Source organism: Lepisosteus oculatus, unplaced genomic scaffold (genome assembly GCF_040954835.1).
Source record: "Lepisosteus oculatus isolate fLepOcu1 unplaced genomic scaffold, fLepOcu1.hap2 HAP2_SCAFFOLD_64, whole genome shotgun sequence".
Classification (NCBI taxonomy): Eukaryota; Metazoa; Chordata; class Actinopteri; order Semionotiformes; family Lepisosteidae; genus Lepisosteus; species Lepisosteus oculatus.
Window position 1 is genome coordinate 826,273 of NW_027168193.1, and position 27,291 is coordinate 853,563.

General features: G+C 48.7%; 7 non-coding genes across 7 annotated transcripts; 3 read left to right on the forward strand and 4 right to left on the reverse strand.

Moving 5' to 3' along the window:
• Nucleotides 1-9,540: 9,540 nt before the first annotated feature.
• trnav-cac (transfer RNA valine (anticodon CAC)) lies at nucleotides 9,541-9,613 on the reverse strand. The gene has a single exon. It is a non-coding gene; the product is annotated as a tRNA-Val (tRNA).
• A 450-nt stretch (nucleotides 9,614-10,063) lies between these two features.
• Nucleotides 10,064-10,135, reverse strand: trnae-uuc (transfer RNA glutamic acid (anticodon UUC)). Its single transcript has one exon. It is a non-coding gene; the product is annotated as a tRNA-Glu (tRNA).
• Nucleotides 10,136-10,336: 201 nt separating this feature from the next.
• On the forward strand, nucleotides 10,337-10,408 carry trnah-gug (transfer RNA histidin (anticodon GUG)). The gene has a single exon. It is a non-coding gene; the product is annotated as a tRNA-His (tRNA).
• A 657-nt stretch (nucleotides 10,409-11,065) lies between these two features.
• Nucleotides 11,066-11,147, reverse strand: trnal-caa (transfer RNA leucine (anticodon CAA)). Its single transcript has one exon. It is a non-coding gene; the product is annotated as a tRNA-Leu (tRNA).
• Nucleotides 11,148-15,360: 4,213 nt separating this feature from the next.
• On the reverse strand, nucleotides 15,361-15,502 carry LOC138232890 (U4 spliceosomal RNA). Its single transcript, XR_011187332.1, has one exon. It is a non-coding gene; the product is annotated as a U4 spliceosomal RNA (small nuclear RNA).
• A 2,240-nt stretch (nucleotides 15,503-17,742) lies between these two features.
• trnag-ucc (transfer RNA glycine (anticodon UCC)) lies at nucleotides 17,743-17,814 on the forward strand. Its single transcript has one exon. It is a non-coding gene; the product is annotated as a tRNA-Gly (tRNA).
• Nucleotides 17,815-18,988: 1,174 nt separating this feature from the next.
• trnat-agu (transfer RNA threonine (anticodon AGU)) lies at nucleotides 18,989-19,062 on the forward strand. Its single transcript has one exon. It is a non-coding gene; the product is annotated as a tRNA-Thr (tRNA).
• Nucleotides 19,063-27,291: the final 8,229 nt, after the last annotated feature.

Consider the following 27,291-nt stretch of genomic DNA (forward strand, 5'->3'; position numbering starts at 1 on the left):
GAATACCATCAACATACTGAGTGATCACAGTCAGTTGAAGCCACGTGATACCCTGTTCTGGATAGTCATTCTTTGTAATGCATAATATTCCAACCCAATAGATCTGGGATAAAACCACCCATTAAAATCTGGTACTCAGCAAGTAAAACTTGGTGCCCCAATACTCCTGTGGCCTCCTGCCATCTCCCCATATACATTACTCTATAGCACACTGTTGAACAGAGGAGTGAAACAAGCATGACAGTAGTGCTCCAGTATCCCCTAACAGAGAAACCAACACTCCATTAACAGTACATTTTAATCCACTGGACTGGGACAGACTTAGGTAGGCTACAAGGGATTTACAGGATCTAATCGTTAGGTAAACAGATCTTCTCACAAGACGTTATTCTCCCCAGTCTCGATTCTAAACCTACAGCGTTTCAGCATGTCTGAGACATTCGAATAAACCCAAATTGTTTTCACTATTGCAACTAATTGTATAAAAATACAAACACTGTTTATCTAACTACTTTTACGTCCACCTGTACTGTACTTATACGTTTCAGACGCTCTTATATTTTCCAATCTCCTTAAGTTGATTTTCATCAAGTCTCTTTAGTTACGTCTCTAGCCAGTCCCGCTGGCTAAACACACTCACACCGTCATTTAGTATACAAAAACTCACAGTTACACACATACATGCCGGCACACAAATTCATAAAACACACATACACATCGAGAATATATTTTTCTCTTCGTACTACAATGTGCTGTATTCTTGTTTTACTTCTACATGAATCCTTTTAATTCCTGAAGTGCACTCCAGGTTCGCTGCATTCCTAATTTTGGGTGCGGTACTTTAGCCCACCAGTCAATATCTTCCGGTTTTGGATTTGATCGTATGGGGGAATCAGGGAAGGTAGGTGCGAGTACGGACCCCCTCGATGGGGTGCGAGACACTTAGAGTGACGCTGTCATCAACAGCGCCAGCCCCCGCTACATCAGGCCCTCTCCCACTTAGGGTGAGAGTACAGGTCTGCAGGCACCCTCTGTTTAAGAAGGGAGTTCCTGTTCTGTCTCTATCACACTCGTACCAGGTGTCATCCCACCCAGACCCCCCGTCTCCATATGGTCACTGTGGGAATTGATCCCAATTATTTTCATTTCCTGCCTGTCTGTTCCCCTATGGGAGTGCAGGATATAACACATTAACTAGTGCAGTGCGACCAGGAACTAATTCTTCTTTTAGTTTCTGATTCTCCTGCACTGCCTCTTTTCGCTTTTGTTTATACTCTTTCGTAGCGAGTAAAGTATCTTTTCTTCTGGGTTTTTGTTTTCCCCGTAAACACACTTAAGAAGTCACATCCCAATTTCTTTTTTTTCTCATGTATCTGCCACCACTGGTGCCGGCCGTGCACCAGGGTGGGAGCTACATGCTTGTGCTTTTGCCAATCAATACGCATATGCTTATTTTACAGGTGTCTTCGCCCCAGACTCCCTCTGACAAACTCAGCTTTTCCCATATTTTTCTCCTTCTTTTCCTTCAACTTACACTTTTCCGATATATAAACGGACCCTTCCACCACTTTCTCAAACCATCAGTTAGTACACATGTTCGGTCTCTTTTACTTTTGTCGTGTGTGAGGTAACAGCTCATACAGTAAGGGGATGCTTTCACTTGAAAAACCTGTGCATTCCTGCACTCATTCAGCCAAGGGCGTCTGTTACCTCCAGATCTAAATGCCTCTCAGAGACTTTAGAGAGGACTTACACCACACTGTTCACAGGTAAGGAACGAGACCTCGAAAACCCCCTTTCTTGATCAGTAATTCACCATGCCCAGAATGCCAGCATCGCTGCTTTTGCTCCAGGGTGGACTTACACACTGAGCTCAATCAGGGCGATTCTCGGGTCTCAACGTCCTTTAAATCCTGCTACTTAATGCTTTGCTCTTTTATTATGAGGTGTGTTTATGTTAGTGTCGTGCGTGTGTATATGTATTTCACAAACAAGGAAAACACCAAAAACATACATACATATATATATCTCCTACTTCTGTTTCCTTTAAGACAAAAATCCACGCCATCCAGTTATTTAATCCACGTTATTAAATAACTTAATTTGCGCCCTAAAAAAATAGTTGTACTTTGTCAATGGTCAGACAACACTAAATGACACGAACAGTCACTCAGTCTGTTTGATGGGCAGGAGGGCTATCCGTCCAGGAACTGCACATATCAGTGTCGTTATTGAGTGTCAACATTACGATCCTGTTTGCTCAGGTGGACCGATTCCTTGCAGTAGTTTATCATTATACTTAAAATCGTTATATAACTAGGACTAGTTATAGCAGTCTGTGCTTTCTGTTGGTTTTACAACATTTTTTCTTAACGATTCAGAACGTCCATGTAGCTGCAAAAATGAACGCTTATGGTACTTTTCGCTCCAGGCAATACTCTCCAGTGAGAGTGACGAAAAATGTGAAACTGAACTTCATCGCAAATACCAGATTGCTAGTCGATATCTTCTATCATGAAGCACTAATCAATGGCATAGCTGCGAGATTTCATTTGGGTAGCTGCACCGTACAGCTCCGTTTCAACCGAAATATCACCCCCCCTCAGAATTTCAGAAGCCCCCCTACAGATTTTTCCCCGGGCCCCGCGCACTGATGGGGGACGGGGTTTCCAGGAAATGGTATCAACTTTTCTCAAGAAAATAAAAATAGAAACTCTATAGGCACTCAAAAATTTTACTGTTTTTTTTTCAGGCAGGTGGCAAGACCCCTCCGCAAAACCCTTGTATGCCAAGCTGTGGGCATTGATTCGTCGAATATACGTATATTCACGGCGAAAATACGGCTATACGTATATATACGTCGCCTCGACGTATAATCAACGTCGAATTGCAACCGTAAAATCGACGACATTAATAAATGCATATATAACGTCGAAAACACATCTAACACTAGGAGTATACGGCACTCTGCACAGTGTACGAAGTAAATTATTTTCGCAGTAATTAATTTACACGTGTATAATAAATATAGTAAATATTGTAACGCCCTCGCCTGGTGGTGAGGAGGAAGCGCCCCTAGGCGCTCGTAGTACCGCTGGGCATGCTGGGAGTGGTAGCCGGGAAGAGTCTGAGGGTCAGCACGATGACCAGCGGCTGACCCTACCTGTGTAAATAATGTCCTAGTAATTCTAGTGCCCTGTGTAGTCCTGTAAAAGTAGAGTGTGTTGTTAGGTAATTACCACCCTAAATGTGCGTACGTTTTCGTCAGTCTCCTCATGTGTGTGTGTAGATCCTGTGTTCGGTTTTGGTGTGGTTGTTAAATAAAGTCAGTGCTTGGTTAATCGCGTCTCCACTGTTCTTTAGTTCTGAACAAGAACCTGCAAGCGCTACATTGGTGTCAGAAGTGGGCAGAATGAACAACTCGTGGCAGACACTACCCGATTCCGTAAAGCGCCGGCTGACGCTGAAAGACGCAGAACCCATCGGCGTCGCACATAGGGAGCCTGAGCAACTCCTGGGTGCGACAGGTGGCCACAGCCCTTACCAGGGCTACCCAGTAGTGGTCCCGCCAGTAGAATTGGGGCGGCCGCCCCGGAGAGAGGATGCCCTCCCTGCCGGAGCCGATCAGCGATTCCCACACCCATCGGCGCGGGTGCGACCAGGTCGCTACGATGGTGAAGCGCCTTGGGAGACCTATGAGGCGCAGTTCCAGCTCGCGGCCCGGACGAATGGCTGGAGCCGGGCGGAGATGGCCGGCCACCTGGCGGCGGCGCTGGAAGGAGCGGCCTGCCAGGTGCTCCTGGACGTCCCGGAGGAGGACAGAGGCGACTACACGGCGCTGGCAGCAGCCCTCCAGCTGCGCTTCGGTGTAGAGGAGGTGCCGGACTTGATGCGGGAGAGGCTGGCCCTGCGGCGGCGCCGACCAGGAGAGCGACTGGGCCCGGTCGCCGCGGATGTCATGTTCCTCGCCCGCCGAGGATACCCAACTTTCCCCCGGGAGGCGCAGCGGGAGATGGCTCTCCAGGCCTTTCTCAAGGCCATCTCGCCCGAGGAGCTGCGGCGCCACGTGCAGCTGGCCACGCCAACATCGCTGGAGCAGGCCTTGGCCCTTGCTACACGGGCTGAGGTAGTGTTCGGGGTGACTGGCAGCGCCAGCAGACGCAGTGCGCCCTGCCGGCTGACCGAGGCGGCGACGGAGGAATCCAGCGAGGGGGAAGAGGAGCCAGCCCGTGCAGCGACCGCCACGGAACAGCCCCGCACGCTGATTTGCAACCGCTGCGGGAAGAGAGGACACCAAGCCCGGTTCTGCCGGGCACCCGAACCTCGCTCTCCCCGATCGGCGTCGGGAAACGGGAACGGGGCGGCTCAGCGCGGGGAAGGCCACCCTTGAACACCTCAACCCCCGCTCCGGAGAGCGCTGTAAAAACCGGCGCCCCTCACGCCACCGTGGGGCGAGTCGGCTGTAGCCGGGGCCTGTACCTCCACTGCCGGATTGAGGACCAACCCTGCCTGGCCCTACTCGACACCGGTTCATCAGTAACCCTACTTCGGCCGGGCGTCCTCCCCGACACCGAGGGCACCAACCCCCCAGGATGGGAGGCCTCCAGGACCGTGAGGACCGTGACGGGACAGCTCGCTGCAGTCCGGGGGAAACGGGTGCTTGCCTTCCGTCTGGGCGCAGCGACGGTGCGCCACCCCTGCTACCTTGCACCCATCCAGGAGGACTGCATTCTGGGGCTGGACCTACTGCAGCGAGTGGGGGCCAGGTTGGACTTGGACCGGCAGGAGTTGGTGTGGCAGGGGGAGCGACTGCACCTGGTGGAGGGCAGGTCCGGCGAAGGCCGAGGGACGCGGGCTTGCCGGAGCCGGGGGAACAAGAGGCAGCGGCAGCGGCGGCGGCGGCGTCAGTCGCCGGGGCAGACCAGGCCTGCGAGCCGGGGAGCGAGCGTGCCGGATCCTGCTCCTGAGTCGGCCGGGGGGCCAGACAAGGTAGCGGCGGCGGGGGCCGAGCGTTGCGTGGAAGCGAGGCGCGCCGTTGAGGATCTCTACCAGCGGAGCTGCGAGGGCCTCGATCAGGACCAGCGGCAGCGGCTCCAGGAGCTACTCGCCCAGAACGAAGACCTCTTTGCGGCGAGAGATGAGGACTGCACCCGCACTGCCCTGGTCCAACACGAGATCAACACCGGCGACGCTCAGCCCATCCGCATCCCACCAGGACGCATGATTCACGCCAAGCGGACCGCCGCCGAGGAAAAGATCCGGGAGATGGCCGCAGCGGGGGTGATTGAGCCCTCCGCGAGCCCGTGGTCGGCGCCAGCCGTACTGGTTAAAAAAAAAGACGGCTCGTGGAGGTTCTGCGTCAACTACCGCAAGCTGAACAAGGTCACCCGGAAAGATTCCTACCCCCTGCCGAGGATAGATGACGCCCTGGACTACATCACCGGGTCGACCTAGTTCAGCTCCTTGGACCTCCGCTGCGGCTACTGGCAGGTACCGCTTGCTCCCGATGCTCGCCCGAAGACGGCCTTTTCCATCGGCCAGGGCCTCTGGCAGTTTACTGTCATGCCTTTTGGCCTGTGCAATGCCCCGGCGACGTTCGAGAGGCTGATGGAGAGGGTGCTGGCATCGGTCCCGCGGAACCAGTGTGTGTTGTATCTGGACGATCTGCTGGTTCATGCACGGAGTTTCGACCAGGCCTTGACGAACCTCCAGGCGGTGCTGGCCTGCATCCGCCGTGCTGGCCTGAGGCTCAACCCCCGCAAGTGCGAGCTCCTGCGGCGGGAGGTGACCTTCCTGGGACATGTTGTTGGATCGCGAGGGGTGGCTACGGACCCAGGTAAGGTCGCCGCAGTGAGGGGCTGGCCGACTCCACGCACCGTCGCGGAGCTCCGCAGCTTTCTGGGGTTGGCCTCGTACTATCGGAGGTTCGTCCGGGACTTTGCCAGCATCGCTGCCCCGCTGCACCGCCTCACCGACAAGGGCCGCCGTTTTGACTGGGACTCGGGCTGTGAGACTGCCTTTGGCCGGTTGCGTGAAGCTCTGGTGGGGGCCCCCGTGCTGGCCTACCCCAACCCGCGGTTGCCGTATATTCTCGACACTGACGCGAGTGACTCGGGGGTGGGGGCGGTGTTGGCGCAGGAAGGGCCAGATGGGGAGCGCGTAGTGGCTTACTATAGTCGGGCTCTGACTAGGCCTGAGCGGAACTACTGCGTGACCCGTCGCGAGCTGCTGGCGGTGATGGCGGCGGTCCACCACTTCAGGCCGTACCTGTTCGGGACCCGGTTCCGGTTGAGGACCGACCATGCGTCCCTCACCTGGCTGCTCCACTTTAAGGAGCCAGAGGGACAGATGGCGCGATGGATAGAGATACTGCAGGAGTACGACTTCACTGTCGTGCACCGTGCGGGGTCTCGCCATCTCAATGCCGACGCTCTCTCGCGGCGCCCCTGCGAGGCCGCGGACTGCCATCACTGCGCCCGGCGGGAGCAGCGTGAGGAGGCTGTCCGCGCCGTGGCGGGGGTGAGCGCCACGGCCACGGCCCGGGAGGGGCCGCTGGGGGTGGGCCTGCCAGACCTGGCGCAGCGTCAGGCAGCTGATCCTGACGTGGGGCCGGTGCTCCGCTAGAGGGCAGCAGGAGTGCGGCCTACGCGAGAGGAGCTCGCCCCGCACCCGAAGTCCGTCAAGGCCCTCTGCGCCCTGTGGGAGGCCTTGGAGGTAAAGGACGGGGTGCTGCGCCGGGGGTGGCGGGTACCCTCCAGTGGCGAGGTACGGTGGCAGCTGGTGGTGCCTCGGTCGCTCCGCGGGGCGGTGCTCCGAGCGGTGCACGGCCAGCCGGGTGTGGGGCACTTCGGCGGTAAAAAAACCCTGCAGCGTCTCCGAGGCCATTTTTATTGGGGTCTTTGCCACCGGGACGTGGAGCGGTACTGCCGAACGTGTGCGGTGTGCGTGGCGCAGAAGGGTCCCCCCGAGCGCTCTCGGGCCCCCCTCCAACAACACCAGGTGGGGGCTCCTATGGAGCGGGTGGGAGTGGACGTTTTGGGCCCGTTTCCGCGCACCGAGGCCGGGAACCGCTACGTCTTGGTGGCCATGGATTACTTTACGAAGTGGCCGGAGGCCTACGCCCTCCCGGACCAGAGTGCCCCCACGGTGGCCGATGCACTGCTGGAGGGGATGTTTGCCAGGCTGGGGGTGCCGGAGGAGTTACACAGTGACCAGGGGCGTAACTTCCGAGTCCCAGGTCTTCTCCAGAGTGTGCCAGCGCCTGGGGATTACTAAGACGCGGACCACCCCGCTGCATCCCCAGAGCGACGGGTTGGTAGAGCGGTTTAATCGGACGCTCGCCACCCAGCTGGCCACCCTGGTGTCCCGGCACCAACGGGACTGGGACCGCCACCTCCCCCTTGCGCTCTGGGCGTATCGGACCGCGGTCCAGGAATCCACCGGGTGCACCCCGGCCTCGCTCATGCTGGGCCGGGAAATGCGAACACCGGTGGACCTGGTCTTCGGCCCGCCGCCCGGAGACGGGTCGGCACCGCCGGCTGGACCGGACTACGAGTGGGACCTGCGGCAGCGGATGCAGCGGGTGCACAGCTTTGCACGGACCCACCTGACACAGGCGGGGGTCCGGCAGAAGCTGTACTACGACCTGCGCTGCAGGGGGCCTGCCTTCCAGCCCAGGGACTCGGTTTGGGTGTACAACCCGCGCCGCTGCAAAGGCCTCAGCCCTAAGCTGGCGCCGTCGTGGGAGGGGCCCGCTGAGGTACTCGGGGTGGTGGGCGAGGTCTGCTACCGTGTCCGGTTGCGAACACAGGGGAGAGTGGTGGTCCTGCACCGAGACCGCCTGGCCCCCTACCGGGCCCGGGAGGAGGAGCCGTGTGGGGAGGCTCCAGAGGACCAGCCGGGGCTGGAGCCGGCCGATAGTGGGGCGTCCGTGGATCGCCAGCCGTCACCGCGGCGCAGCGGCCGCTCGCGCAGGGTTCCGCAGCAGTTTGCCGAATACGAGTACAGCCTGAGGGGGGTGTTCGACGTCGGCGAGACGCCAGACGCTTCAGGTGGGGGCAGTGTAACGCCCTCGCCTGGTGGTGAGGAGGAAGCGCCCCTAGGCGCTCGTAGTACTGCTGGGCATGCTGGGAGTGGTAGCCGGGAAGAGTCTGAGGGTCAGCACGATGACCAGCGGCTGACCCTACCTGTGTAAATAATGTCCTAGTAATTCTAGTGCCCTGTGTAGTCCTGTAAAAGTAGAGTGTGTTGTTAGGTAATTACCACCCTAAATGTGTGTACGTTTTCGTCAGTCTCCTCATGTGTGTGTAGATCCTGTGTTCGGTTTTGGTGTGGTTGTTAAATAAAGTCAGTGCTTGGTTAATCGCGTCTCCACTGTTCTTTAGTTCTGAACAAGAACCTGCAAACGCTACAATATAATTAATTACTGCGAAAATAATTTACTTCGTACACTGTGCAGAGTGCCGTATACTCCTAGTGTTAGATGTGTTTTCGACGTTATATATGCGTTTATTAATGTTTATTTCACAGCGTCGTGCACCTTTTCATTGCTCTCGCTTTCAGAGCCTCCGCACGGCACACGACTCGACATCAGGAAGCACATTGAAGTGAAAGCAGGGAGCGCTGCGACATGCACTGTGCAGATCCCGCCACACTAAGAGGTATATAAGCGTCAAAGGCAAGTCATTCCGAGTTGGTCGTTTGTGTTTTCCGTTCAGACGCGAAATGCTGAAATGATCTCTCGGCTCCTCGGTTGTCATTTCTGCTCCGTAAAGGAATCACAGCACGCGTCGCCTTCCAGCACGCTGGGTCGGGACACGATGCCGGGGCTCGGAGCGTGCGATGTCTTCCTCGTTAGTATAGTGGCAAGTATCCCTGCCTGTCATACGGGAGACCGGGGTTCGATTCCCCGACGGGGAGTAGCTTTTCTTTTACCTCCTTAGAGAAAGGACTGCCTTTCACTTCTCTGTTTTCTAACACAGCGTCGTGCACCTTTTCATTGCTCTCGCTTTCAGAGCCTCCGCACGGCACACGACTCGACATCAGGAAGCACATTGAAGTGAAAGCAGGGAGCGCTGCGACATGCACTGTGCAGATCCCGCCACACTAAGAGGTGAGTGGGTCTGTTCGATGCACAAAGAACGCTTTGATAAGCGTCAAAGGCAAATCATTCCGAGTTGGTCGTTTGTGTTTTCCGTTCAGACGCGAAATGCTGAAATGATCTCTCGGCTCCTCGGTTGTCATTTCTGCTCCGTAAAGGAATCACAGCACGAGTCGGCTTCCAGCACGGTGGGTCGGGACACGATGCCGGGGGTCGGAGAGAGCGATGTCTTCCTCGTTAGTATAGGACCTGTCACCTGTCCCCACCTGTCACGCGGGAGACCGGGGTACATCAGGACGCGCATTGAAGTGAAAGCAGGATGCGCTGCGACATGCACTGTGCAGATCCCGCCACACTAAGAGGTGAGTGGGTCTGTTCGATCACAGCGCTAGGCGAATCCCCAATCCCCTTTTGTGCGTGGCGACAGAAGAAGTCTGGTCTGTTTCCGCCCGGTTTCGATCCGGGGACCTTTCGCGTGTGAGGCAAACATGATAACCACTACACTACGGAAACTGTGGTCAGATGTGCCCAGCGGCCCAGCGCTGAGCTTCGCCAATGCGATTCAGCTGCTTCCAGTGCCTTTATTGGGGTGCGCTGATGGACCGTGCTCTCTCTCCAGAGACCAGCACGCCTGTCATGGACGGAGCAGGAAAGACGGCGCCACATTCTACAGCCCTCTCCACGCAATCGACGAAATCGGGCTACTGAAGTGGAGAAAATCGCCTCTCCAGAAAGTGCAAATATCATCTTGGAGAGTATAAATCCTATTGCCGAAGGTCAGCCCTGTCTACCAGAGTGACCCTCCCACCTCCTGCAGCGATGGTCAGCTCGTCTCACACGCGAGAAGTTTCGGCTGGAAACAAGCGCCCCCTCTCTCGCACGTTTTGCACGTTGAGTAGTTTTAATGCGGCTCCTTCGTACACAGTGCTGATCTTTTGGAAAGCAGGAGGCAAAATTGACACGTTCCCATACCAGGAGTCGAACCCGGGCCGCCTGGGTGAAAACCAGGAATCCTAACCGCTAGACCATATGGGAGTGCACAACCCTGCTGTTCCGGGCATCATGCAAGCAAACTACATAAATATGAGAAAACACGCAAGAGAGTTGTCACTCAGAGTGTCGAAGGGTCGATGTATACTGGGGCTCAGTTGAAATGCAACGTCAGGACTTTCCCGAATTATGTCACACGAAGAGAGCACAGCCTTTTCCGCCCTGCCACGTGTGTATCGGTAACTCGCCGTGATCGTATAGTGGTCAGTACTTTGCGTTGTGGCCGCAACAACCCCGGTTCGAATCCGGGTCACGGCAGAATAGGGGCGTCTGCTTTTACTACTTGCACGAATGAAGGCAAAAAAAAGCCAATTGATGTGAACGAACGGCGCTTTACAGAGGAGTACTGCCTGACTGGATCGTTGATGAACGACAGAGACCACTCCGACCTCTTCTCGGGTTTCTTCAATGACTTACTAAGGATCTTCTTCACATTCGCCCATGCAGGGGAAGCCAGTTATACCAAAGCAAACGCAGGAAAGTGCAATTCAAGCAGAGACCAGGAGGGACTTGTTTACACCGAGAGTGGTCGGAGAATGGAACAATGCGCCCAGTCCTGTTGCTGGAGCCGATTCTTGATGAGATCTTGGGCTCACTAAGAAGCCCCCGCTGGATGCTAATCTTTCTGTTGTTCTTGCAGGTCCTGCGCTGCTTTTGAGCCGACAGAGCTCGTCCTGATCTGTCGGCACAGCCCAATTGCAAATGATCGGCTCCGCATACAGAAGGAACGTGCGTTTGGTACAAGAGTGCATGAAGGCACCGGAAATAGAGGTGCGAACGCAAAATGTGTGGTTATCTGAAGAATTTATTTCCATGACAGCAGAGCCAAGCGATTTAGCGTTCTTATAGTACCAGGAAAGGAGAAGCAGCACTTCGCCTTTGCCGCGCAGGCACAAGGCGACATGCGGCAGATGCCGTAGTCGGCAGGATTCAAATCTGCGCGGGGAGTCCCCAACGGATTTTGAATCCATCGCCTTAACCACTCGGCCACGACTACAGCGAGCTTTCCGCCGCCGCATTCTTCCTATAATCTAACACGGAGTGCGAGGTGGCTGAGGAAACGTTTTCAAAGTCGCTCTCCGTTAAAAAAAAAACCTTTCACAAAATACGTGCCGGCAGACAGACACGCCTCAGAGGGTTTAAGGCTGGCTTCACGTTCAAATGATAAAGTCTCCCCGTCTGGATGTCAAAATGCAACTTTGGCAGACAGAAAAACATCAACAAACCACAAATGTGGACAAGGATTTTACAAGCTGCACCACACTGCACTTTCAAAAGCATTTACATTCGTGTTAGACGCAGGAATTGCCTTTGATTTGCGCGCTTACGAACGCCATGGAAAACGAAACAAAACAAGAGCCCTCAGCTCCTGCACTTGATTATAATGCCATTACGTGTCGAAGCAGTAATTTACGTAATTTACTGCCTGAAAAAAAAAACAGTAAAATGTTTGAGTGCCTATAGAGTTTCTATTTTTATTTTCTTGAGAAAAGTTGATACCATTTCCTGGACACCCCGTCCCCCATCAGTGCGCGGTGCCCGGGGAAAAATCTGTAGGGGGGCGTCTGAAATTCTGAGGGGGGGGGGTGATATTTCGGTTAAAACGGAGCTGTACGGTGCAGCTACCCAAATGAAATCTCGCAGCTATGCCATTGATTAGTGCTTCATGATAGAAGATAACGACTAGCAATCTGGTATTTGCGATGAAGTTCAGTTTCACATTTTTCGTCACTCTCACGGTTTGTATTGCCTGGAGCGAAAAGTACCATAAGCGTTCATTTTTGCAGCTACATGGACGTTCTGAATCGTTAAGAAAAAAATGTTGTAAAACCAACAGAAAGCACAGACTGCTATAACTAGTCCTAGTTATATAAAGATTTTAAGTATAATGATAAACTACTGCAAGGAATCGGTCCACCTGAGCAAACAGGATCGTAATGTTGACACTCAATAACGACACTGATATGTGCAGTTCCTGGACGGATAGCCCTCCTGCCCATCAAACAGACTGAGTGACTGTTCGTGTCATTTAGTGTTGTCTGACCATTGACCAAGTACAACTATTTTTTTAGGGCGCAAATTAAGTTAGGTAAATCTTTTTGCCCAAAACTGAAGGGGCGACACTCCTCCCTCCCCCCGTGATGCCAGGCCTGTCCCCATCCTATTCCATAATGTCATTATATATAATACCATACAACAGTACGATCCTTACTAACTGCATGCGTTAAAATTGCACATCAGCACATAGCAGGGGGCACATAGCCGCGATGTATTATCAATGTTAAATTTCAACCATAATATCGACAACATTAATAAACGCATACGTTGAGAAAATATCGAACCCAGCATATTTTCCGGTTATATACCACAATGCATTGCTAGTATTCGTTGGTCACCATTTTGGACACGTTTTTCAAACGTAAAAGTATATCCGCAAATATCTCAGCAATCCTCTTTTGACGAGTAAGTATGAACAATAATAATACTATCTGAATACACACAGATCTTTCTTAATATTATTTTGATTAAAATAGTACGTGAATAAGCAAAAAATGGCACATAAAAATAGTGTGAATGGGGAAGATGGCACAAAATCGTTTTGCCATTTCTCTATTCTTATTCTATGTTGTACTTTCAAACTTTAGGTACTCTTTAATTAGGACAGACTTTATTGCTCAACTGCTATGATGCAAGCCAAATTTTATACATTTATTTCAGCTTTGAGCTTTCAAAGGTCAACCAACCTTGAACTCACCGGCCGTGGTTAACGCGTGTTGGATTTTAACGGGCTCTGTGTGTTCGATGTACATAAGCCACTGATGCTGGGTGTAGAAAATCGTTTTTGCTGGTGGTGGTAATTGTCATGGGGTAGCAACGCTATCGTCTCTTCCTGTAAAAACATAAGTCTGAACATGGCCATGCAGACACTAGCGATGGTCACAAACTGAAAGGGGTCGATGCACACAACGCAGGCGGCCCCTGACTCAGTCACGCGTGTCTGTCTGGTCATATTCATGACCTCGTCCCAAAACCTGACACAGCCTTCTCTTAGAATTGCCACATCCAACTGGCAGTAACGTTTCAACTCTCTCTGTAAGTTAAACACACTTCCCTTGCATTCTTCATACCAAACCAAAAACTCGGCTTTCTCCCTCTGCAGCATGTAGTTAACGCCGTAAAGTTCTGGCGGCGGCATCGGGCTGACATAATTTTGGTTTTCTGAAGTGTTCATCAAGTGTGGAAAATGACCCTTACCCCCGGGGAACCCCATGGCGGCCGACAGTTTGCTTAATTTCATAGGTAGAAAGTTTAAAGAATCGATAAATCTGATGTTCAGAGCTTTTACGGTCATACACATTATCTTACCACCCTGATTAATTAGTTCAACGTCCATCTTTTCATCTTACAACTGTCTGATTACTAGGTAATTGTCATATCCCTTGCCATTGTGCGATATGAATGTATGGATTTTGAAACGTCTATCGATAAATTTACACACAAAATCCTTTAGACAAGTTTCACCATAAAATTCCCAGCTTCGTTTATTGTTAATATGAAGGGCATGGATGTAATTTGGTATGTGTGTCCCCGTTTCTTGCATGCATTCAAAGTCGAAAAAAATGTACTTGTTTGAAATTTTGGGGTTGTCCAAAGGCAGTATGTAGCACAAATGTGTGTCAGGGGTGTCGATCACGTTGTTACAATGCGAGCACAGTTTCTCTTTACATTTGTGACTAGAGAGGTTATAAACCTCACATTTCTCACAAAAGACCCTGCGCTCACACTTACTAACACCCGTTGCTGCATTCCGAAAGTGTCTCGCCAAACATTGAGAGCTACGACAAAAGACCTTACAGGCCGGGCAATTCTGAATTTCTGCATCAATTTCGCAACACTGGGGATCTAAACAGGTTTTACAAGCTTTAACACAGGCGTGTGCGTTCTTGTGGCTATACGCCGCATGGTAGTTAGTGCAAAAATATGCCGCCCCCACAAAAGCTTTAATATTTAAAACCCCATAAAAATGCTCTTCATGCAGTAGAACAAAAAGTATTTTAGAATTAGGTGGTGTGGGCCCCGTTGTAAAATATTTCCAATCACCCTGGTCGTGGTACAAAATTTTAATGACCACCTTTAAATGTTTTTCAAAAGCGGTAATGTCTGACAAACTAATTTTCTGATTCTCTGAAAAACCCAACTCTTTGTGCATTCGTTTAGCGCCCTGTAACATTTCCCCATTGGTACAACCTTCATTCAACAAACCGTACACACTCCCGGTGAAACACAGATTACCGCCCGTGTAATGTAAGTCGATAAGGTGCGCTTTTTTCTGAGCAATTACCCAGAACGGATTTAAATCTTCGACGGGCACCCCCCTGCATATTCCTAACTATCGTCACCACTAATCGGAGGCTGTCATCGGTGAGAATTTCTGTGTGGCTCTGTAAGAGGTCTGAGATGTGGCTTAAAAAATCAGCAGCATTTAATTCTCCGGGTTGTCTCCTGCGTGAGAACAAGGGTTTGTTAAAACCACCCGCAGTCAAACGCAGCTGTACAAAATCATTCGCCCCGATGTTTGGAGAAAGTTCATCCAATATTCTCTGGACTGCACCATGCATATGTTTAGTCATTTATCCCGGTGGGTCTTCGCCAGTGCACCATGAAATAGCATTATCAGGAAACGAAATGCAGAGGTTAGATCAGCATCTTCTTTAGAAAAAACGTCTAAGAGTCTAGCGGCGTAAACCTGGATCAGTTTTGGAAACACTGAATGTACACTTGCTAAAGCGGCTCTTAGATTCTCTAATCTACACAGTGTACGAAGTAAATTATTTTCGCAGTAATTAATTTATTATATTTACTATATTTATTATACACATGTAAATTAATTGCTGCGAAAATAATTTACTTCGTACACTGTGCAGAGTGCCGTATACTCCTAGTTGCGGCACACACGATACATACAGTAAAAAGCCTCAGGCACTGTGTTAGATGTGTTTTCGACGTTATATATGCGTTTGTTAATGTCGTCAATTTTACGGTTGCAATTCGACGTTGATTATACGTCGAGGCGACGTATATATACGTATAGCCGTAATTTCGCCGTAAATATACGTATATTCGACGAATCAATGCCCACTGGGAACAAGCTCGCTTCTTTCTACCATGATGTCACCATGACCAAATCTGTCTTTAAACACCTTGCTCAGTCTCTAACGAGACTGTCAAAAATAGCTTTCGCTGATTGTATTGCAAACCGGCGGAAGCGGGGTATTGGGAAAAGTTTTCAACTAGCAATAATCCCGCCTCGGCTAAACCTCACAGGCTACGATACTGCCACTGCGCAAAGCTGACGGTTGCCAGGCAACCGCGGGGATCCTATGGAAATCGTTATCAATCGTCTCATGGCATGTCGTTGCTGTAACGCTTCATATTTGTCGTCTTCTTCTAGCTTGAGGTTTTGAAGAATTTCATGACAGACAAGGGCTCCGTTGGGAACAAAGAAACCCGTTGATTCTTTTCAGCAGCAGAAATACAACCCTTTAAATACAAGATGACAGAACAATGACGAAGGGCATGCCGGGAGGAACTCATGCACTACAGAGGAAAGGGGGTGGGCACGTACAGTTCACATTCAAGCCACAAGTACTCTTCTCGGATGTTGCACAAACAAATCCTAACGTCTTGAAAGCATTGCGGCATGTTTGTGTCCCACTTCCCGTGGCTGCAGGATGACTGACACGAACGGACAAACACAATCTGTGGCGTTTAGCGTGACATAGTCTTGCAGGCATCGTGCTGTCTCACTGCAATACTATACCGCTGGAGGAAACAGTCCATCTGGCCATGAAACTCATTTGAACGTCTAGCTACAGCAACTAACAATATCATGATTTATTCAGGATGTGTGGAATCAGCACGTCCCGGAGACAGCTTCCGAAATCTTGAGCATTCTCTGGTGGTAGGGGCGTTCAAGATGGCGCTCAGGTGGGAGGTAAAGTTTAGTGGTTGAGGATTTTTTTTGAGTTTTTCATGACCTGAATGTTAATTTTTGCTTTTTTTGACTACAGAAAAATAAGGACTTAACACTACTTGTTTAAACTTCAGTTATAATTGAAAGAAAAAAAAACTATTTTTTTTAGGTTTAAGAATTTCGATATGAGTAACACTGGGAAAAGAAAAGAGAGTGCTGGGTCTTCGAAGGAGAACTCTAAGATACCTCAATCGTATATGTATAGCACTACAAGAAAATTGATGGCAACTAAAGGGAAAAGTGAAGCAGCTGGAGGGGACGTGGAAAGAGTGCTGGAGATGCGCTCGTACGCGAGCGCTCGCAGCCCAAGTGAGACTCAGCTGCCAGAGGAAGAGCCGGAGTCCCTGCCCAGCACACCTGTGAAAACCCCGGCAGCCAAGAGAGGAAGGGGCAACCTGACGCTGGAGGAGCTCCAGACCAACATCTTCAACATGATGGCACAGAGCATGGGTGAGCTGAAGGAAATGACTTGATCTAATACAGTCGCAATCGAAAGTCTTAAAAAGTCCATGGACTGTGTGTTTAAAGAGGTTGAAGACTTAAAGAGTGAAGTAAAAGTTCTTAAACAAGTAAATACCAAACAAGAAAAGCATATTAAAGAACTTGAATTGAAAGTGAACGATGTAGATAGATACCGTCGATGATGGAATTTAAAATTATTTGGAGTTAAAGAGGAACGTGATAAGGACCTTGTTGCAACAGTGAAGGGTATCTGTAAAAGGACCCTGCCGGACCAGGAGGACGTAATATCGGCCATTGACTTTGTTCACAAGCTCGGGAGAGCGAACATGTCTGGGCAAGTGCTCCCCAGATCGATTATAATACAGTTCACCAAGAGGACGGCGAGGGACATGCTGTGGCGAGCGGCGAGGGGGAATGAGTATTTGAATGGGAACAAACTGAGGTTTGCAGAGGACCTGTCTGCTGCGGACAGGAGTACCAGGAACCAGCTGTGGCCCCAGGTTGAAGCTGCCAGAAGAGAGGGGAGGAGAGCCTACTTTGTGGGAGCGAGGGCCTTTGTGGACGGGAAGGAGATTTGCTCCCAGTGACTGCTCAGTTAATGATTATGTTTGGTTTTATTTGTTATACCAGTATATACTAGTGTTTCTTTAGTGTTAGTTTGGAATGGTGTAGTTAAGTGTTAAGGACTGTTATAGTTCTGGTTCTTTGAAAAACTCAATAGTTTAGACAGTCTTAGAGTTAGTTATTTGCTTTTGTGTATGTCTTTTTCATGAATGCCAGAGGTACTCGAAATGTTGTTAAAAGAAAAACTGTGTGCTGAGTTTTATTTTTTACAGGAAACGCATGCATGTTGAAACTAAAGTTTATAAATAATTGAGAAATATTAAAGCAAGATATGATACGTGTAAAATATACAATTTGATCACATAATTACTTAATTACCTCTGGTAGTTAAATGCTTTTTTCTGCTGCATTTTTTTTCTCTTGTACATGACTCTGATCCTCTTGTTGTATTTGTATTTGTAAATTCTGTTTAATAAAAAATTTTTTAAAAAAAGCATTCTCTGGTGGTGTCCTGCAGACTTCCTGTGGGCATGCGTTGGTGGTATAGTGGTGAGCATAGCTGCCTTCCAAGCAGTTGACCCGGGTTCGATTCCCGGCCAACGCAGTGGTGAATGTTTTCAAATGCTATCATGAGCCTTGGATTGTGACTAGCAAAGCGAAGCCTTTTGAAAGAGCTAAAGCACTGAAAAACGGAATTGAGGGAGAATCTTACAGGGGATTCTGAGTGGTGTCTGCATACACGCAGTCCGATATGGGTGCTGAAAGCTTGAGCTACTCTCAATGTCATGCTGGCTTTCCCCGGAGTAAATCTGTTACATTGAAAGAATGCTTCTCGCAGGTTCAAAAAGGGACCCTTGTTAATTGGAGAAATCAATGATTTCAAATGAATTCTGTATGCGTTAAAAGACAGCTATACACAGAAAACATGCAGGACACTGCTCATGAGTGTGGAGTTCAGCCGAAACACAGTGCGTTTTTTCAAGCCATCTGACAAAGCCCGCCCACTGAAAACTGCAGCAGATCGTGTAAAGACGTTCAACTTTGTAACTACTGCACGCACAGGAAGCAGAATAAATTCCTCTTTTCAAACTGTCAAAGGTTTGCTTTACGAACGCCGCAGGACATCGCACAATCTCTTTTGAACAGGGACAAACGATTTCTTATGGGGTGCAGTAAGTACTGTTACTGTCACTGCTCGATACCGACGTTGGCCTACTATACCATGTTCAGCCACCGCTAGAAAATGTACAGCTCTAGCACCGGAGCAAGCAACAGGAGGGCCGACGTCAAACAGGCACATGTGTCAGACATGGAGAGCGACGAGAATGAGATTTGAACCCATGACTGCAGAGCACAATGAATTAGCAGTCCATCACCTTAACCACTCAGCCACCTTGTCGACGAAACTGGGCTGTCCGGACATGGGTTGGCACGCTCCAGATGATCTTTTTCTTTTTTTTCCCTCGTACTCGAGGGTCATTTTCCTGTTCCACATGTGATTTCAACATTTTCCTTGGGAGATGTCAAGCCAGCAAGCCACTGCTGTGGTTCAGTGGCCAGTGTGGAGTTCAGTGGCCCTGTTGTACACAGAAAGCATATTGAGCTCCTTGGACATGAAAAGTTCCAGATAAGAGCCATTTGTCATCCTTTCTCTTGGTGTCGATGTTGCTATTGTATGTAAAGGTGGCAACTTGCTCAGCAAGCAGGCGGAGCACACACCGAATGCAGATGTGTCTGAGTGGTGTGTCCAAGTGGCTGCAAAAGGACAGCACTCCTGGGGCGCCGTGGCTTAGTTGGTTAAAGCGCCTGCCTAGTAAACAGAAGATCCTGGGTTCGAATCCCAGCGGTGCCTTCTTTGTTGTGTCTTCTCGAACAGAACTTGTCCTTACAGACAACCGCCTACGGCTAGACTTAATTAAATGCAATTGTCATTTCCTGTCTTTAACGCGACTTGTTTTTCTTAAAATGGATGCAACTTGCAAAACATGAAATACAAGCCTTGCTAATCAGCGCTAGCGGCTGGCAAAAAAAAAAGAAGTCAGCAATGTTTTTTTCTTTAACCTTAACCCTGCTAATGGAGAAGGGTTAAACGACCGAGTCAATGCAGCTTAAACGATGCGCAAGTCGGGTTCTTAGCTGAAAGGGTGGTAAATCACACTCACCCCAGTCCTTAATCTTTTAAAGAGGATACAAAATTGAACCTAGTCGCCACATCACATACATCCTGTTCAATGATAAAAAGGTAACATCTATCCTCGCTCCAGAGTAAATCTCACGTTGAGGGCATCTTTTTTTTCACTTTACCGTGAGTCGGGCTCGGCTGCACAGAGGAGAGAGCAGACCAATGAGGTCACAGGGACAGGGGAGTCACACGCTGGCGGTTTGAATACGCGGAAGATCACTGAGGGATCCACAGTATGTGGACCCTCCGTTCGCCATCAGTCCGCACTCCGGACTCTGAATCCTGCCATCCGAGTTAAGATCTCAGCGGAACCTGAGGTGCAGTTCCTTCTTAAAACGTAATCTGGTGAGCATTTCTAGAATCGCACTTGTATAGATGCAGCCTTTAATGTGTTGCTAGGTTAAAATTGATGACTTCTTGTATTTCAGTAGGCAACTGCCCTCTTGATTTTGGATTTAATCTCTTTATTACAGGGGCGCTTTTATGAAGACAGAGTCATGTTCAGGTACTTTGTTTGATGGAGGAAGCTTATTTCGGACTCTGTGATCTGCTCACCTGGAAAGGTCTGCTGTACTACTACAAGAGAGAAGTAGAGTCTGGAAGAAGGGACAATTTTATGATGCTTTGGAAGATAATGTTTTTTTTTCTTATACTGAAAATGAAAAGTAGTTGTTTCTATATGGACTCAGTCTTTGGAATTTGTATATTTATATATTTCAGTGAACCCTCAGCCATTCCTTCTGTATTGTAATTCAATTTCTCTTTTAAAATTCCTTCCCCACTTCTAGGACCTGCAGTTGCTGAACTCCACAATGGCTTCTATTGGAAAGTCTGTGACTGAGACCAAGTAAGTGTTCACTTTTTTATGAAACCATTATTTATTTTGGAGCAATGAGCAATTCTTATATAAATGCAATAAAATCATTATGCTCAAACTATGAGAGAGAATTTTAAGGATAATTTAAGAAATCAGTCTTAGCTTGTTTCTATACACAGATGGTATTATTTATTTTCAAAGGAAACCCGCGAGGATTCCCCTGGTGTGCAAGATGTGCCTGAATACTTTTGATCAGCTTCCTGCTCACTTCAAGAGAGCGTGTATGAAGCATGCCACGGCAGAAGAGATCGGGATGGCCTCTCAACAGACGAGGGAGGACATGATGAATCACCTGAAGAACGGGGTCATTGTGGATTACCACAGAATAGAGATCAAAGGACACTTTGTGGGCTTGAAATACAAAGAAAATCTTGTTCTATGGTACAAGATAAATACAAAACTTAAGCTTTTATTTTAATTAGATTTATTTATAAAGCATAAGCAATCATTTATTACATTAATATATGTGAAAATAACATTTTAGTATCATACGTTTAGTATATTTAGTTCCTAATGCTGAAAGAAATGATCATAGAACATGACATCTAACCTTACCTGCGGTGTTTTTAATCCCTATTGCTCAATGCACGGTGAAAGCATTGCATACATATGTCTGACAATGAGGAATGGGCCCCTGAGACAGTCATTTGCCTGTTTCACAAATGATCGTATTTTACTAGAGATTCTGTTTGGGATTCAGATGTGCATTCTGACAGCAATCCCTTTCAATAAATGATACGTTCTGGATGAGGTCAAAGGTGTTGGAACACTGTATTTAGGATGTGTTTGCAGTGATTGTGTGTCTTCTGCTTCAACGCAGTGATATATAGACGTGCTCCTGTAATTTATTGGTACAAGCCCAGGGCAGTGAGCAGTCTGAGGATTTATTTCCAGACGGCATAGAGCAGTGAAGCAGTGAAGTAGTGCAACACACTGGATCATTATATTGTTAGAATCTATTCTACTTAAATTATTACATTATACACAATTTGAGTTCATTTTAAAAAGTAAAAGGTAATGAAAGGAATGCATTTTCGTAAGAAAGATAATACCGATATGCATGTGATAATCTTCCTTATATCATGTAGTGCGTCATTTGGACACTTTGTGGGATTGAAATACAAAGAAAACCATGTTATATGGTACAAGATAAATACAAAACTTAAGCTTTTATTTTAATTAGATTTGTTTATAAAGCATAAGCAATCATTTATTACATCGCTTCTTGAATTAAATCTTTTGACAAGAGGTAAGACTTCTATTTTACATTTAAACCCATGTTTAGCTGTGTTTTTTAGATTTAACTGAACCAATTTCTGTGTGTGATAATGTCCTTGAATTCTGACAACATCACACTAAATTACATGATATAAAACAGCTAATGTTTCTAGAGATAAAGTTTCTGGGATGCTTCTAATTACTTTTTATTACCAGGGACAGTTTAATTCACCTTGTACAGTACTGAAAGACCAAGATGCTTTTTTCTAAAGTTATTTAACATTTTATAGAACTTTGTCTACTATGGCAACATGATGAGCTTGGTGAAACTTGGAAAAATACTGCTTGGACACTTATCTTAAGATAAAGATAGGATAAAGGTTTATCTTTTGCACCTACCTGACCCCCAGGGAAGGCCAATGCTTTCTAAGTTGATGGTTCCCTACAGTAGACTGTACCTTATCTTCAAAGGTAATGTATATTGACCCAAATCAGTTTTGGACTCCAATCTACTGACGAAATGGAGCCTATCCTTTTTTCAGGATTTTAGCATCATACGTTTGGTATATTTAGTCCCTAATGATGAAAGAAATGATCATAGAACATTTGGACACTTTGTGGGCTTGAAATACAAAGAAAATCATGTTCTATGGTACAAGATAAATACAAAACTTAAGCTTTTATTTTAATTAGATTTATTTATAAAGCATAAGCAATCATTTATTACATTAATATATGTGTGTAGCGGCGAGGCTTATTAATAAGGCAGAATTAAGTGTTCTGAGCCTTTCCAAATGAGGCCCCATTTCTCTGTTCATCTCTGTGGTGCAGCCACAGAGAGACTATTCATGCAGGGTGATTTAAGGTCCTAGGACAGCTCCCAAAGGGGGATGCACTTAGCTAAGCCTTTCTATCATGATCAATGGTCATCCATTGGCGCCTATCTGTCTAGGGAGTGCCAGTTGGACATCTGGACTGCATTACTAAGTGTCAGGACTAAGTGACTCATATCTCACCTTGATCAATCAATCAGGGACTTGTAGGGCCGAGTAACCCACGTGGGACTCTGATGCCCATGGAACTTTCAGCCAATCAATGAGCTGAAGTTCCTCCAGGTAAAAACAGGCAACACAGAGAGCCTGTGAGATTCAGTAAGATTCAGAAGGGAGGATTCAGAGGATTCTGTGGACAATTCTAAAGGGAATTCAAAGGAGAATTCCAGGGCAGGACGGCCCAGGAGCAGAAGGCTCCCAAGGGCAGGACATTCTCGCAGCGCGCCTCCTGACCATCCTGAGACTCAGCCCGGACAACCACGGAACGGCCAGTGTGTCCGAGTGCCAGAACTTTCCTTTGTTCTAAGAGTCTAGAGCGGAGGTTGCCAGAGAATAACCAGAGGATCCACCCGAGGTTAGCACCAGCAGCAGGCCTCGTGAACAGGTCGGAACTGTGGACAGCTGAATCACTATTCAGAACTAGCTCTTCATCAGAAACGAACCGGTCCTCTTCCTGACTTGCTCGGACCCACAGTCATCTTTTCTCCTGTGCACAAACTTTGCTAGTTAAAGCCAACACTAACTAGCCGGTCAGTGAGCATCAGCAGCGCAGCGTCGCAAGCCGCACAGCACAGCCTGGCACGGAGCCAGAGAGCGCGGATTGGACAGCAACAGCCTGCAACTGTTTCTTTGTACCCGCAGGAAGATCTGAATCCCCAAAGATTGGATGAGTATTCAACTTCAATGCATTACAGCTCGAGAATTCAATTGTTATCCCAACCAGTTGATATCAATTTAATTCCTAAGAGTTATGTACTTGTTTGAGTATCTAATGTAGAAGTTATAACCAAGTTCATTAACGAAACGGTCTTAATGAATGATATACTGAACGTATGTCCTCTTGATATGTGTAACACTTCGTAACTGACTGAATATATATCTTTTGTATTCTGATAACCCTCTTGATAAGATCTGTTAGGTTTACATGCATATTTTATGTATTAATAAATGTATCCTCGTGTATTAGTACCTGTGTGTGCGCGTTGTTTGAGTTATGTCGCATGGTTTGATTCTAAAGCCATCAAAAGAATCAACTTTGTGATTTACTGCTACAATTAATAATTGTCTCAGTAAATGCCCAAACCCTACAGAACTGGTGCCTTCAGAGAGCCACTACATTTAATTTTGCTATGGCAACATTACATATTTGGCGTCCCTGAGCCGGTTTTCTTACATTATTTGGCGTCCCTGGGTGGGCGTGGCAAGACTGAAATGAGTCAACCAAGCGGAATAATTCAATATAAAACGCCGCGGGTTTCATACACAACAATACGGTGTGCTGAAAGCCGAAAGAAAAAAAAGTTCCCCTTGCTCTTTAAGCAGTGCTTGATTGTTTTGTGATCTTTTGCGATCTACCGGGTTGATTGCATACTTGATCTTGTGGTTTTCTGTGGTAAAACTGTGATTTCGTACTTAAAAGTAATACTCTTTAAGTTTAAGGATGGTTGCTAAAAGGTCTGAATTCGAGTCGCTATTAAGCACTCTCTCTAGCAGCGACAGGTCTGACCACGATCTCTTCCATATCTCCGTCAGCGGAGAAGCTAGAAGGATAAATCTCCATTCTCTGAGAGAGCTAGCGAAGGACATAGAGAGATTTGACCCCGCAGTGTCAAAGAATAATATCGAGAGTTATATTCAGGACCTCAGGTATACCCTGCAGTATCTGCCAAACGCCACAGAACAGGAGAAAGTGTTTCTGGTCAGGAAAACTACCAGCAGAGCTGTACATGAGTGGATGGCTAGGCAGATGAAAGAAGTCTGTAATGATTTTGAGCAGCTTTGTCAAGCACTTATCGAAGAATACAGTGCGTTTATTGACCCGACTGCTGCGATAGCCGCCGCTCTTAACATTAAGCACAAGAGAGCAGAGTCCCCTCGCGAATATTACGAGAGACTTAGACGAACTTATTTTGCAGGGCGAAATGATGAGGGTTGCGAAGAGAACACACATTTCAAGGGTTTATTCATTGCGAATCTCCACCCGTCAGTCAGAAAGATGATCTTAATGCATACAGATGCACAGACCATGAAAATGACTGATATTAAGAGATTCGTGCAGAAAGCCTGGGAGTATGATGTCCAAAGTCGCTCTGAGCAAAAAGCTGTTAAAGTGACTGTGTTTGCCGTCAGAGCCAGCAGGGTTAATTCCCCCCTGCTCGAAGGAGCACAGGCTCCTGAGCTGGCTAAGCCCCGTTCCAAAGCATGCACACAGGACCACACCCAGCGTCCTAAGTGCCATGAGAACACCGGGGGAGGGAAAGGGCTAGATAAAGCTGAACAAAAGGATTCAGTAGCCACCCGCCTGGCCAGGCTTGAACAAGCTTTATTAGGACAGGGACAACCGCTCCCCAAGGCTGCCGGAAGCGTGAATGAGCTGATACTCTCCATGAGGAGGCGGAGACCCGCCCCCTCTCCCTCCCTCAGTCTATCTGATTGAGCAGAAGGGTTCCTGCCTGGATGAATTCAGCCACTCCCAAGTGAGTGCTGACTCCACCCCTGAAGTCACAGAGCAGGCAGTAAAACACAGAGGAAAAGCAAGAAGCTTTTACCTCAAGGCTGCCATGGGAGATGTCTTACACTGTGAGACACTGATTGACACTGAGGTTGAAAGGTGTTTGATGTCACACGGCAAGCTCAAACGGGTTGAAAAAGAAAAGGGCATGCGACTCAGAGAGGAACCTTTGGTGGATCACCAGAAAGGCAAAGTGTGGAAACAGGTCAAGGCTCCTAAGCCTTCTGTACAGAAGGAAAGGGGGGCCAAGAGGCAGACTGTGCTCACACAGTGCCCACCGAACACAGAAGCCTATGTGGAGATTCCTTCTGTTCCCTCTGGACAAGAAATAAAAATATTTCCTTGTTCCCCGGATATACAGGGAAGTCGTGTCCCGGCCAAGGTCCCAACAGCCTCCATGCCACAGGAGCGGTGCTCCAAGCAGCCGCCTGATCCACCAGGTAAAGCACACACCTTTTACATCCCTAAAGAGGAGCAGATCTCCCCACCTGGCGATGAAAAGGAGCTTTCCCTGTGCACCCTGGCACCCAAGAGGGGTCAGGAACACCACCCTGCAGTGGTGGAAGGGATCCAGATGGCAGGAGAGCAGGTTGGTGATGTAGCCCTCACCCTTAGCCCTGAGAGGTCCTCTATTAGTAAGGATCTGCTTGAGCAGCTGTCACAGGGCCACCGCCAGGTGCCCCTGGTGCAACATTCACAGGTTAGACAGGAGGTCCAGCTGGACGCTGAGACTACTGCGCTGTGGACACACCTGATCCCAGATGCCGATTCCCTCTGCTCTGACCCAGGGAACCTGCAGTCAGGTAACATTATTTCTCACAACTACCAGGTAGTGAGTGAGACCTGATTGTTCCTGCCTCAACGGCAGGGTTGCCAACACACCCAGTCCCCCAGAAGGGACAGGGAATGAAAGCCGAGCCGGTTTTCTTACAGCCACCAGCTCAGTCTGTCAGTCTGAGTCTGACCAACAGTGGTTCAGCCAGACTGGAGCTGGATGGTCAAGTCACCCGCCTGCCAGTGCAGGACATCGCAAAGAGGGGTGTCAGAATCCCCGCCTGCACTGACATGGGCCTGGTGAGTGATAGTAAGTTCAAAGACAGTGAACTAGCTATCCCAGTGCTGGGGCAGCTCCCTGAACCCCTAGCAAGGGAAGGGGGGAGCGAGCAGGTGTCCTACACCCACGCCCAGCGAACGATTGTAAACATGCCGATAGAGGGATTCCTCAATCAGGAAGTGTGCAGGGTGGACCTGAACAGTGAGAATGGGGTAACAATCCCAGATCACTCAGGTGCTCCAGATGACCACTCAGCCGAGGGTCAGGCATGCTCTACCGCTGCACCACCCCCTGCAGGGTTCCTAGAGCACAGGCATGAACAAATCGAAAAAGCAGATGCCCTGGAAAAGGAGGAGCAGCATCAGCAGCTGCGTCAGATCTCCCCATATTTCCAGGATGTTGGTGCCCAAGATGCCACAGGGCATACTGTGAAAGACACCATGTACACGCTGCGCCAGCTTAGAAAGGCGACAGTCACTCAGAAGGAGATGACTGGGATCAGCCACCCGAAAAGACTTTTGGGAGGACTGATTGCTGCCGCCACTGTTGCACGTTTGCTTTTTTCTGGTAGGTTTGTGTGCTACTGGCACTCTCACCCTGACTGCCCCAAGAAGGCAGGGGTCAGAGATGCCGGAGGGTAGTGACAGACTGTATCGACAGCAGCAAAAGTTGGAAAGCTTAGGGAAAACCCTACAGGCAATTTCCTATGCAACAGGGTTAAACCTTATTCCCCAACCAGTGGACATGATTGTTGGTGTTATACAGTGGGTTTATGCTTGTGTGCAACAGGCCAGAATGTTGACACAAGACCTATTAAGGGAGCTTAGTGCCACTGTAGCTAGTCTAACCACGGCACGATTCCCAACCCACTTGATTCCACTCTTCTCAGTAGAGGAGTATGTGACATTAACCCCATCGCTCATAGCTCACCCAGAAGGCAATCCAAGATTGAATTTGGTTCCAAATCTTGAGATGGGTATGGCTACCAAAGCTATCCATTGGCTGTGTCTAAACGATTCACCAATGAAGGGTGTAAAGCTACTAACGAGCAGAGGGAGGTTAATGAACCCCATGAAGAGCAGGTAGGAAGTAAATGGCTGGTCAGCACACCACATTTAACTGACACTATGACTTGTGACAGGCATGATACAGCTACCACAATGCAGCTACCTAATCAAACAGTTTT